The sequence below is a fragment of the Pseudorca crassidens genome, chromosome 17 (genome assembly GCF_039906515.1).
Source record: "Pseudorca crassidens isolate mPseCra1 chromosome 17, mPseCra1.hap1, whole genome shotgun sequence".
NCBI lineage: Eukaryota > Metazoa > Chordata > Mammalia > Artiodactyla > Delphinidae > Pseudorca > Pseudorca crassidens.
In genome coordinates, this window is record NC_090312.1 from 7,463,580 (window position 1) to 7,477,374 (window position 13,795).

Sequence of the window (13,795 nt, forward strand, 5' to 3'; positions counted from 1 at the left end):
CAGTCCTCATTATAAATAAGGGGTTAGACTACCCACCCCATAATGCAGTTGTGAGGATTAAACGAGGTAATGTGTCCCAAAATAGCCAGCATGGTGTCCCCTTAATGTTCATTTCCCTCTTGGCTCTGGGACTGAGCTCCTTCACATATCCAGGTTTCATTACTCATTTTGAGTCCTACTTCTTCTCTTGGTTTTGTCTCACTTGCCTGTTTTCATGGCCTCGGATCCTCCCTCTTTGTCCCAAGAACTGGGAATTTCTTCTTCAAGTCAGCCTTCTAGCCACTGGATATGTCTCCATTCTGAATCCCGCATCTGGTTCTGAGATGCAGCTCCATCTCCACTATTTTCTCCCAGGCTTATTCCTTACTTGAACCTCTCCTATCCTATCACCTTTCCAGCCACCTGAACTAAATCAAGGTTATTCTCAGACCAGCAGCTCACACTGGCGGGGATGAGAAGCAAATCAACACGCCTGGGATTCATGTCATCATCTTCCACTGCACACAAAGACAATTACTTCTCTGGCTCCGGACTTCTCACCTTATAAATTAGAAGACTTGTTAGTTGTTGGCTGGAGTTGCCTTTTCCACTGACCATGAGATAAATATCTATTTGTCTTCCTAGAACCAGCTGAATTTTAAGTTCCCTTCCCATTTCAACCTTGTGTGTCCAGATTTCAAACATGGGAGTGAAAGAATAGTTAAGTGTTAAGAAAGTTAAGAATTAAGGGTTAAGAATAATTAAGGGTTAAAGTGAAGAACTTCTCAGTCAGAATTATGGTTCCCTCTTCTGTCCCCATCTGGTTGCTTTCTGGTGATGGTGTGATGTAGTGAATAGGGTCCAGGTTTTGGGGTCAGATGAACTGTAGGGGATTGTCACTCTGCTACTCATCAGCACTAGCCATGCAAACTTAGGTAAGTTAGTTACTCATTCTGAACCCCTGACTCTCTTTTGTTCTCCACCAGAAATCGCTCTTATGAGGGCTACATGTATAATGTATGGGAAGCCCCAAGAAACAGCATCCAGCACAATACGGGCCTTTGTTAAATGTCAAAATCTTCTCTTCCCTTTATATTCCCAGTCTAGCACCTCTATTTAATCCTCCTACAATCTAGAATTATACTGTCGCCTCTTTTTGGGCAAGGGTCCTGTTTCATTAATCTTTACATTTTCCTACCCTCTATTCTTGCATATTGCTTTTGCATAGTTATGACTTGATTAAGCGTCTATTGGATGAAATGGACTTGAAATTTGACATGCTGTAGGACAGGAAATAAAAATAAATCATAATAAAATATAGTTGAAAATAATGAAAAAAATCTGAATATGGAAGAACCAGAATGATAAAGAGAAATTGGCCTGGGAATTCAATCCATGCTGTTTTCACCTAGGCTTTGTGTGGGTGAGCAGTGATGAAGAGCAAGGACTTTGCAATAAGACAGAGCTGGGTTTGGAGTCAGACCAATCCAGGATCTAGTAGAGTATCTGCCACACAACAAATGTTTCCAGTAATAACTACTTAATGAAGCTTGTAAATGTTTTAATATATTTGACTCTAATTATGTCACATACAAGCAATTATTTTACTTCTCTGAAACTTGATTTATTAATCTGTAAATGGGGAATAATAATGAGAATGAAACAAATTAATGTAAATAAAGAAAGTGGCCAAGTGCCCAGCACACAATTTGTGTGTAACACATCGTAGGTACTACTGCTGCAGAGTCTCTGCTTTACCTTGGGCTCGCTATTTGTGAATATGGTTAATAAAAATTCCTGGATGTTGGTGATCATATCCCATGGCACACTGGGCTAGCTTTTGGAATACTGAACCTAGAAAAAACAGTGAGGTAAAAATTGGACCAGCTCTAAAGCCTGCAAGCTGTGTGCTGGGTAAATCACCTTACTTTTCTGATTCTCCGTGTCTGTAAGTGTACGAAGTAGTTGTGATCTAGGACCTTTTCTATTCCTAAAAGTCTTTGAGTAGGACTAATTGACCTTGACGGGTCCTTCCATTTTTAAGAGCGTACGATTAGAAGAGTAAGCTATATGTCCCTAAATGTCGGCCACTGACATCTGTGTGTGTGTGTTTGGTTGCGGGGAGGGGAGGTGGTACTGGGGAGAGTGTGTTGCTGATCCGGAGGGGCAGAGAAGGGGCATAATATTTGTTGATTATCTATCAGACCGAGAATATGTGTGTCACTCTTCATATATTTTATATACTCCCACAGAAACCCTGTCAGAATTGAGTTCTGAGCTCTGCTTTCCCCATAAGGAAATTAAGGTTGAGAGATGTTAAGTAACCTGGATAAAGACCCAAGAGGGAAAACTGTTTTTTTTCTTTTCCTCTGTGCTGCCCCTTCCTCAATCCAGCCTCTCATCGGCTAGTGCCTGGATTATTCGTTCAGTCGGTGTGACTGGGGACCTCCCAGCCTGCTCCCCTCCAGTCCAGCCTCCGTGATGTTGAGAATAAGACCATTTTATTTCCCTTCAGGAGCCTAGACTAGCCCTGAGGGAAAAATCCAAGCTTCTTAGCACAGTTTCCAAGGTCCCAGATGATCTGTCTCCCACCTACCTCTCCAGCTGCATTGTCACTTTCATCCTTTCATCTGTATTTACTGAGCACCTCCCTCATCCCGGACATTTTGCTGGGCTGCCTCCATAAAGGTAAGAGGTGGTCCTGCCCCTTACTTATAATGTAGTAGGGTTAGACATACCATAATCAACTAATCACACAGATACCTGTCCCAATCTATCTGTCTATCTATTAATCTATCTATCTCTCTCTCTATCATCCATCATCATCATCATCACCTATTAACAATAACTAACATTTATTAAGCACTAATGATCAAGGAACTACTTTAATCACTTTAACTGTATTTTTTTCACTTAAACCTTCCAACAAGCCTATGAGATAGGCATTTTTATTTCCATTTTCCAGGTAAGAAAACTGCCTCATAGACAGTTTAAATGTCTTGCCCAAGGTCACACAGCTAGGAAGTGGCAAGGCCAGGATCTGTGCCCAGGAAGTGGCCTGGACTCTCCACAACCTGCTACTACTCCAGTGTATGGTTACAGACGGTGACAGGTACCACAGAAGAAAGGCTTGGGCTACTATCAGTGTGCAGCTAGTGGTGGGGAGCCTGAGGAAACAGTTTTAAAAAGTGATTTTTTTCACCCAACTGCCCTCATTCCTTCCACCCATTGTGCACACTGGCCTCCAACAGAGATGAACCCCTTGCTGCTCTTTGCTCTCTACAGCCTTCCCATCATTCCGGATGCTGTTTCCTCTGTGTAGAAGGCCTGCGCCTCTTCATCAGCCTAACGTCTGCTCATTCACTCATTTGCCAAGCACCTGCTGGACCTGCTACTGTGTCAGACACTCTGCTAGAGTCGGTGTCTACAGAGATAAACGGACAGGAACTCTGCCCTCTGGTGCTCACCATCTGGAGGGGAGATGGACAGAAAGAAAAGAGAAATACAGCCTGCCTATTCCACAGAACACTAACACCATTTTTAATAACAAAAATACTATATCGAGTGTATATTTTTAAGCCTAAGATGAGTTTTTAATTGTTACCAGATCAACAATCTGAAATCTTCTAGTGATTGTTTTCCTCCGTGCAATAAACCCTGTCTTCCCATCCTGTCCCTCTCTCCCCTTTGGCCCTTCCTCCCTCCCTCCTTCCTTCCTAGTCATCCCTTGGAGGTGATGTGAGTACCTCCTTTGCTTTCCCCATGTCAGGCACTGCACCTGTCGATCATCCTTCAAAACTCAGTGTGAGGCCCTCCTACAGAAGGCCCTTCTTGAACCACAGGTTCCCAAGAAGGTTGAGGAGGCCTCTTCTTTCTGCTCCCACTGTCTCCTGTGAGAACTGATCCTGAGGCCACAGTGGGAAGGTCTGCTGTCTGCCTCTACTGTAGACTATTCACTCCCTGAGGGCAGGGACTCTATATGTAGAGTTTGACACAGTGCCTGCATAACGCAGTAGATGTAGGTACCCAGTAAATATTCATTCCATGTGTAAATAAATTAAATTCAGGAAGAAACCACAGTGGAAAATATGCAGACAAAAAGGGCTTGATTATAAAACTCTTAAGTCTCCTGCAACCTGAAATTCTATGAGATGTAAATTTTCTGGGTACTTACGCCAGGCAGTCTGCAAACCTAATTGCCCTTTGCATAGTCTGCCTCTTGTGATAGCAGGCATCAGACACATCTCTTTACTTAAGACTTACGTAGAACCTCTGATTTTTAGCTGAGCACATGACCACCCAGAGTGAAATCTGTATCTCTTAGACTCTCTCCCAGCCAAACGCAGCCAATAGGAAGTTAGGACCCATGCTACATGACATTTTCACTTCTGTCTTTAAAAACAGGCGACATTCCCCTACCTCAGTCCTCCTGGCTGGAATATCCATCCACCCATGTGTGGTCAAATATTCATTCAGACAAGGGCCATGCCCGAGGGATGGTGGAGCAACAAGACAAGAACTGGAGTCTCCGGTAGCTCGGAATCCTTACGGATCGTGGAACACTCACCTCCAGACCTAAAGGAAAGAGAGACAAAATAGACCTCAATCTTGTTTGAGATGCTGTTATGTGGGAACTCTGTTACATGGAGCCATATCCAATATTGATCAGTACACTGATGTTCCTTTTGTAGAAACACAGATTGTCAGAGGCATATGGGACTTTAGAATTAATCTAATCCAGTGTTTCTTAACCTTTTTGGAGTCAAGAATATTTTAAAATTTGATGGAAGCTCACTACTATAAAATAACATAAAATGCATGTCCATAGTAGACCATGGCCCTCTCCTGGTTAAGCATTCCTAGTTTGGTTGTGAACCTTCATTTTAACCACAAGCAAGCTGTGGTTCAGAAAGGCCCTAAAATTTGCAGACAGTCCCATGGGAAATTGGACCAGTATCCTTGATTTATTACCCCCAAGCTGGTGCTTTTTCCTCCAAAAGACACTGTGTAGTTTCCCTGGGCAATGTTCCAGTGATGGCTATCTGATGGGGCTTCAGAGATATTTTAGGTTTCTTGGTAAATATTGATGACTTAGCCTTCTTTATTCATTCATTCATTCATTCAATCATTTACCTACTTTAGAAGCAATTATTGAGCATCTTCCAGGGTTACGCACAGGACAATGCCCTGTTATACTATAGTGAACAAAACACAGATATTACTCCTATTATTATGTGGCTTACATCCAATGGATGAGTCAGATGTTAAACAAGTCAGAACACAAATGCATTTATAATAACAAATTGGGGTAAGTACTATGAAAGAAGTAAATGGGATGGTAGCAGAGAATATTAAATAAGGGTATCTGCTGGGAATGTCAATTTTGTGGAGTTGACATTTAAGCAGAGATGAAAGATGAGAAGAAACTGGACATGTGGAGGGTAAAGGAAAGGGTATTCCAGGCAGAGGGAACAACCTATGCAAAGATCTTGAGAAGGAGGAAGTTAGAATATTAAGGAGCTGGAAGAAAGCTCACTGTGGTGGGCTCACCTACCTAAGGAAGAAATTGAGATGTAGGTCAGGGCAGGATCGAACAGTCCCAAGTGGACCCTTGACGGCCTCTTAACAAATGTGGGCTTTCATTGTAATTACAATAAGAAGCCATAGGAAGCTTTTCAAGAGACAGCCTTTATCACTTCTTCCAGAGGGAGAAGTGATGTGATTCTAGGTTTTCAAAAGACCGCTGTGGTTGCTTTGTGAAAATGAATTGGGATGGTAGATAAGAGTAGACACAGGGTGGCATTTGAGAGGATACAGTTGTAGCCCATGTCACTAATAGTCAGGTTGCACAGATGGATTTGAAATGTATTTTGGGCATAGGAGGTACTTTGGCTTGGTGGGGGACTGGCTGCAGAGTGTGAGAGGACAGCCAACAGGTCTCTTGCAAATCGTAAAGGAGTCTTCTATGGAATTCTCCAGCAAAGCGAGCCCAGATATATTCTAAAGTTGATGAAAGATCCTTGTCAACAGCTACTGACCTGCTCACAGACCTTTCCTGGGATGCCAAAGCAAAACAAGGTTAAAATCCAGATTGTTTCAGCAGGCTAGATGCCATTTCTTAACGGAAAGGGTTGCACATTCAGAATAAGGTCAGAGAGAATTTATTTCATTTTTAAAAATAAATTACCACAAATAACTCATTGATTTGATTTGGAAGAGAGTAAGATGTGTGCTACAGTTTTGGGGTTATGCTTATATGAACTGACTGAAAAGGCAGAAATTTAGAACTTCAATTATAAAAGATTTTGGAAAACATTTTCATTTAATTACTCATTATAATTATGTTTCTATGGCAATAACTTGGTGTTTTAGAACCCAAAATAGGCAACAGTTGATCACTCATCTACCTTAAAGCAACAAGTGGATGAATATGGTGAAGATTCTCTGTCATCTCTTTTTCAGTCAGGAAAGCTGAGTCCTTCCCTGACTGAGTTCAGGCCTCAGAAGCTTGCTGGAAAATCAAAGCACCCTTCACCTCCCCCCACCCTCATTCCAGCAGGACAGAGAGGGAAACAAACACTGAGCACATTGTAATGCCAAGTTCTTATATGTTAATTAATGTTAATTTTCACAACAACCTGGGTAGGTTTTAGTATCTCTACTTTATGTCTGAGGAAAAAGAGCTCAAAGGAAAAACCAGTGGAAGTGTCCACAGAAGAAGAAAGTAGGGTCGAATCTCTAAAACCCACGCATTGGGTCATGTCACTCTCATGCAGACTTCCACTTTAAAACTCATTTCTCAAGTGTTTCCCAGTTGTAGAAGTGAAAGAACAATACTCAGAAATTCTCAGAAAGTCCAGTATTCCCAGCAACACTTGGTTCTTAGTTTTGATAACTTAATACCCTATATAGTAGAATTACTGGACCCAACTTTTATCAGTTTATCCACGCCACCTTCTGAGTGACTTTGAAGTTCTTCCCGCTGGAAGCAGAGGAAATACTTCTGCATCCCTTGACTTTGGGCTCAGTCATGTGACCTACTTCAGCCAATTACATAGTAGCATTCATAAGCAAGGAAAGGCTTGAAAGGCACTGCAGGATTCTATTTGCCCTCTTGTGCTTCTACTGTTATCTGAGAAGAACACCTCCAGGGTAAGCACTGCCCCTCAGCCTGGGTCCCGGAATAAAGCCAGGCGGTGCAGACCTGAGCTGAGACTTGCAGCAAGAAGCCAAGCCCAGCTGACTTACAGCCCAAAGCAGCACCACCCAACCCAGCACAGACAAGATCAACCAATTCTCCTTTGACCTGCAGACCCATGAGCAAGTAAGTGGTTGTGGTTGTATGGCTTTGAGTTTGGGGGTGGCTTACTATACACCATTTGGGGGACAATGATTGTTATCTTATGATAGTGGCTTTCACCTTCTGGATGTTCTGCTTCGTAAAATGTAGCCAGCAAATATTTTGTGAGCATGGGCTATGTAAAAGTCAGTAGGAAGTTCAAACAGTGGCTTTGGGAAATTCAGAGATTAAAGCACAAGTTTCCTTTGAGAGAGCTCACAGTCTAAGGAGAGAAGAGAGGGCAAAAGGTACCAAACACATGGGGTAAATAAATGGGGGACTTCCCTAGTGGCGGCGCAGTGGTTAAGAATCCGCCTGCCAATGCAGGGGACACGGGTTCGAGCCCTGGTCTGGGAAGATCCCACATGCCACGGAGCAACTAAGACTGTGCACCACAACTACTGAGCCTGCACTGTAGAGCCTGCAAGCCACAACTACTGAGCCCACATGCCACAACTACTGAAGCCTGCGAGCCTAGAGCCCGAGCTCTGCAACAAGAGAAGCCACTGGAATGAGAAGCCCGCGCACCGCAATAGAGTAGCCCCGCTCCCTGCAACCAGAGAAAAGCCCTCACTCAGCAACAAAGACCCAACGCAGCCAAAAATAAATAAACTAATTTTTTTTAAAAAAAGCGGGAATGGGGAGGAGCCACTGGATATGGGTTCATTATAGAACTTACCCAGCTTCCAGGATCCAAATTAGAGGAAGGTGCCAATTTAAAAAGCTGATCCTGATATGCAGTCAGTGGCAGAATGTTTAAGCAGGCTACTGGCCAGGGGAGCGATACTGTTACCAAACACAAGTCCGTATGCTCAACGCACAGTGAGGCCAAACAATACCAAAACCTCGGAGTCTGCAGCAGAGAAAGGTTTATTGCAGGGGCCTTGCGAGGAGACCGGTGGCTCATGCCTTAAAAACCCCAAACTCCCTGAAGGCTTTCAGCAAAGCCCTTCTATAGGAAAGGTGAGGGAAGAGCTGATTAGTTGTTGCAAACTTCTTGGTGTCAGATCCTTTGTTTTTGCAACTGGTCAGGTCAAGTTCAGGTCACGATGTTCCTGTAAACCTCCATCAAAACAGAGTTATTCTCTGTTCTGCAACTTTTTATCTAAAGGTGTAATACTCTTAAAGGTCACAGGCTTGAGAATTATACAAGAAAGGGAAGGGGAGGCTTTAAGCTCAGTCTCCATGCCTCCTGGCGGCTTTTAACCCTTAACAAATCCTGTAAGCAAAGCGACATCGTTACCCCTCAGTTTACTTGTTTAACGTTCCAAGGACCGGCTCTTGCCCTCCGGGGTCCAGGCCCTGGCTAAGGGTGGGGGGTCCCCACACGGCCCGTCACCCTGCCTGGGAGCGCTCGTCCAGCACCAGGTCTGCGTGCTCCCGCCAGTGCCCAGGCCCCGCTGAAGAGGCAGATCTCAACTGGTGGCGCCCTCGGGGCCAGCTCCCCAGACCCTGCCCAGCTGCCATCACTGAGGGAGCCGGGCGCCCAGGACCCAGCCAGCCCTCAGGCTCCCCTGGCTGCACAAACGGGGAGGGGGAGGGCCGGGTCCGCAGACCACGACCCAGGGAGACCACCTTCGTGGGGACCACCCACCGCGACGCTGACCGGTGTCTGAGCACCCTGCCCCTGTTACAATACTAGACATTCCATAGGGCGGTACTAATGGATTTGTGTTTTAAGATACAGTTAATGAAAACTGACTCCATTCCTGGTTTCCTTCTGAGAACCTTCTAAAATTACCAATTTAGCCCCTTGAGGTAAGTACAATTATTCCTTTCCATTTCCTAGATTAAGCAACTGGGGCTTAAAAAGAGTAAGTAATTTGTTCCAAATCGCACGTCTAATGAGTTGTGGAGTAGGGATGAAACACTGCGGTACCGGGCCTCCAGGCCTCCAAGAGGGCCCTCGGGCCTCCTGCCCCCAGGACTTACCCGAGTACAGTCTCCCCCTGCTTGTACCAGGCTTGGTCTGTGTGAGCAACAGGATACTGCAAAAGGGACGTCAGGGTACAGAGGAAACTTGCATTTCAGTCTTGCGTTCTTTCTCTCAGACTGAAATAGAGGCAGGGCGGGCGCGCGCGCGGCCCTTAGCCCGCGGCACTCAGCTCTCGACTGTTATCGCGAGACCGTTATCGCGAGACCGTAGGGTCCCGCTCCAACAACAGTCAGCCTGGCAGTGGTCCTCGTGGCAGAGGTTGCAGTGACATGCAGATCGTGGCCTTCTCCCCGGGGTCCTCCCAGGCTCTCCATCCTTGGGACGCGCAGGCGAGCTGGGGGGGCCCGGGGACAGGCTGAGGGCTGTGTCCTGCAGAGCTCCAGAGCCCTCGCCACGGCCGCCCACTGGCCGGGCCCAGGCCTTGAAGCAGCAGCAAACCCCTCCCCCATCCCCACCTCCGCGACCTAATAGCGGCTGCGGTCTCCGTGGGTAGCAGTCGACTGAGGCCTCAGCAGCTGGAGTATATGGACACTGCCATTAAGGTAACAGCTTCACCCAGCTTCAGTCTCTCCATTCAAGTTTCAAACCTTGGTCCAGCTTAGATCAGTTGTCCACCCCTAGGAGGTGGCCAGAGGTCAGGGTTAAATTGCAAGGACAGGGCTTCCCTGGTGGCGCAGTGGTTGAGAATCTGCCTGCCAATGCAGGGGACACGGGTTCAAGCCCTGGTTTGGGAAGATCCCACATGCCGCAGAGCAACTAGGCCCGTGAGCCACAATTACTGAGCCTGTGCGTCTGGAGCCTGTGCTCCGCAACAAGAGAGGCCGCAATAGTGAGAGGCCCGCGCACCGCGATGAGGAGTGGGCCCCACTTGCCGCAACTAGAGAAAGCCCTCGCACAGAAACGAAGAGCCAACACAGCCAAAAATAAATAAATAATAATAAATTGCAAGGACATTGCACGTCGTGACTGGAGGTCCACCTCTGTGATTGGGGCCATTCTCAAAGAAGGGCAATTGTGGTGCGCTGCGGAGTAAACTGATTGGTATTCGCTGCAACACATATCCCTATTGACCCTATACAAATGATTCTCTCCAGGTTAAATGAAAAGCCTGAGGGCTGGCTGGCTAGATTCCCCCAGCCAAGCCACTTCCAAATTCCTGACCCACAGAAAAATGAGGGAATAAAATTTGTTGCTTTAGGCCACTCATGCAGCAACAGATAATGCAAATGGCTACTTTTTCCAAAGCCCCTAGGGTGTGATACTGCTTTAACAGTTTATAATAATAGTTTTTTTTAAATAAATATAAATATTTCTGTCACCTTTACAGTTTATAAACAGCTTCCTCACTTATGCTCTTCTAATACAGGAATCCATTCTCTTTACTTCACGAGGTGCTGACTCATTTCAGGTTTGTAAAATTTCCAGTGGCTAACTTTTTGCCCGATATTCAGCATAGGACAGCAAAAAAAAAAATGTGGGGATTGGAATCAGACAGACTGGATTATCTTAACTGAGATAAAAATTATATACAGGTAAATAAACAGATTTATAAAGGCACAGTTCAAACAGTTTTGACAAATGCATGCTCCGATACAACAAAAAACACGAATAAAAATAAGGAGCATTTCTGTCACCTTAGAAAGTTCTCCGTAACCCATCCCATGCACCCTAGAAAGTTCTCCATGACCCATCCTATGCAATCTCCACTACCCTAGAGACAACCAGGGTTCTGATTTCAGTCACCAAAGATTAGTTTTGCCTTCTTTGAACAAATGAATTTTACAGTATGTTATATATGATTACTTTCACTCAGTAGAATGTTCTTAACATTCATTCATGTTGCTGTGGATACTTTATAACATTTATTGCTAATTAGTATTTTGTTTAATTAATATAATTAATATAATGCAATATATTATAAAGTACTGCGTTCTTCTGTTGATGCCTTGTTTCCAGATTGCGGCTATTAAATTATGCTCTTATAAACATTTTGGATAAGTCTTTTCTTAGACATATTTTCGTTTATCTTGGGTAAAATACCTATGAATGGATTTGCTAAATCATAGGGGAGATGTATAACTTTGTAAGAAACCGCCAAACTGGTTTTCCAAAGCATTCGTATCATTACATTCCCACCAGCCGTGTATGAGGGTTCTGGTGGCATTACATTCTAGCCGACACTTGGGGTTATTGTTTAAATTTTAGTCATTCTAGTAGATATGTAGTGGTATTTCATTGTGGTTTTAATTGGCTTTTACTTGATGTCAAAGGATGTTGAGCTCTTTCTTAAGCTCACTGCCCATTTTTATACTTCTTTTGTGAGGTATCTTTTCAAGTCTTTTGCCTGCTTTTATAATATTTAAAAATGACTGACTTATAGGGATTAGTTTATATTACGGACATGAGTTTTTTTGTCAGATATATGCACTGTGAATAACCTCTCTCAGTTTGTGGTTTGCCTTTTCCTTTTCTTAACAGGCTTGTTTTTGTTTTTTATTGTTTGTTTTTAATGACTAGGGGTCTTTAATTTTGATAAAGTCCAATTTTTCTCTTGGGGTTATTTTTGTGTCTCTTCTAAGAAATCTTAGCCATGCTAAAGTTTGAATATATTTTTTCTTCTATTTTTTCTATGAATATGTTTCTTCTTTAAGAAAAAGAAGATTTAATAGTATCGGCTTTTACATGTAAGCCCATGATTCATCTTGAATTAATTTTTGTGTTTGATTAGGAAAGTATTGGAATTACTTTTTTATTCCCATTTGCTGAATAAAATTTTCTTTCTGCATTAAATTGCTGGCATGCATTTTTTAAAAATTAATTGATCCAAATGTCCAAATGTGTAGGTCTGTTTCTGGATTCTCTAATTCTGTACTATTGATCTATTTTTCTATCCTTAGGCCAATACTACACTGTACTGACTGCTGTAGCTTTACAGTAAATCTAGAAATCAGATAGTATAAGACTTCCAAGTTTTCCTTTTTAAGATTATTTCATTTACTAGATCCTTTGAATTTTTATATACATTTTAGAATAAAATTTTCAATTTGTAAAAGTCTTATGTAACTTATATTAAATTACGCTTGTAAAGGAATTTATCCATTTCCTCTAAGTTATGGAATCTATTATCATTTTAACATCTTCAAGATCTGTACTGTTATTCTCTCTTCCATTCCAGGGTCTCCTGCTTTAAGTTTGCTGGGCTTTTGGGGTCTATAGGTTGATATTTTCATCAAATTTGAGACATTTTGGCCATTATTCCTTGAAATATTTTTTCTGCCATATTCTCTCTAGACTCTCCTTTGGGAACTCCAATCACACATATTCTAGACACTTGATATTACCCCACATGCCACTGAGGCACTTTTCCTTTTTTCAAGTTTTCCCCCAGTATTCTTCAGATTGTAACACTTCTATTGATCTATCTCAAGTTTATTGATTCTTTCTTCTGCCATCTCTAATATATTGTCATTAAATAAATTTTATTTAGGTATTATAATGTTCAGTTTTCGAATCAAAATCATTCCTCTATTTTTAATCATTATGGCCATCTTTTCCTTTATATCCTTGAATATTTTTATAATAGCTGTTTTAAAGTCCTTATTTGCTAATTCCAGTGACTGCATCATCTACTGACTTATTTTTCTATAAATTATGGGTCGTTTCCCTACTTTGTATATTTAACAATTTTTGAATATATGGTGAACATTTAGAAAGATACATTGTAGGAAATCTGGATCATATTGTCTTCTTTTAAAGAGTATTACATTCTGCTTGGGGAGGTATTAAATTATTGGTAGATCCTGTCAACTTTCCAGGCTTGGAAAGTTTTTTACTTTGTTAAGGGCTGGTTTGTTCTCATTTTGTCTATATCCTAGGGATTGATCCTGAGTCTAGGAGTTAGTCCTTACTCCTAAATCTTGGCCTTTATGAAGTCTCAACTAAATCCTTGAGGTGCTCAGTGAGCTCTCTCCTCTGGCTGGTTTTAAACTCCCATATCTACCAGTTTTCCATGATCTCTGCAATTTCAGCCCATAGCAGCTGCTCTCTGCTAGACTCTGTGGAGTCTCGCCTTGTGCACATTGCAGTGGGAAGCCCCAAACATATGTCTCAACCTGCCCTCCTTGAAGATCTCACCTGTCTGTGCTGAAGTTGGAAAAGTGTCTTAAAGCAGAGAGCCAGACCAAACTTGAGGTTTATTCTGTGTGATTTTCTTTTCTTAAGTATCACAGTCCTATGCTCCTTGATGTCCAAGGCCTGAAAACAATTGCTTTATATATTTTTTAAGTTTTTATCACTGTTTGAAGTAGGAAGGTAAGTTGTACTAGTTCCTCCATTGTGACCAGAGCCAGACTTACTGTGTTGCTGTGTGACATTGAGCAAGTTAATTCATCTTCTGTGTTTAAGTTTGTTTATTTACAAATGAAGACCATAATACTTAGACCATGATAACAGCTACTACACTGTTTATTTTACTTATTCTGAACCTCCAATGACCCACACAGTACGTTTCATGTAGAAAGCACTCAACATATGTTCATTAG

At 42.7% G+C, this 13,795-nt stretch overlaps 1 long non-coding RNA gene across 1 annotated transcript in view; it reads right to left on the minus strand.

Annotated features, from left to right (window-relative positions):
- The window catches only part of LOC137210484 (uncharacterized), a 124,468-nt gene that overhangs the window by 92,590 nt on the left and 18,083 nt on the right, over positions 1 to 13,795 (minus strand). Inside the window, exon 2 of the long non-coding RNA XR_010936570.1 lies at positions 4,399 to 4,554. This is a non-coding gene — a long non-coding RNA (uncharacterized lncRNA). The remainder of the gene's footprint in view (positions 1 to 4,398; positions 4,555 to 13,795) is intronic.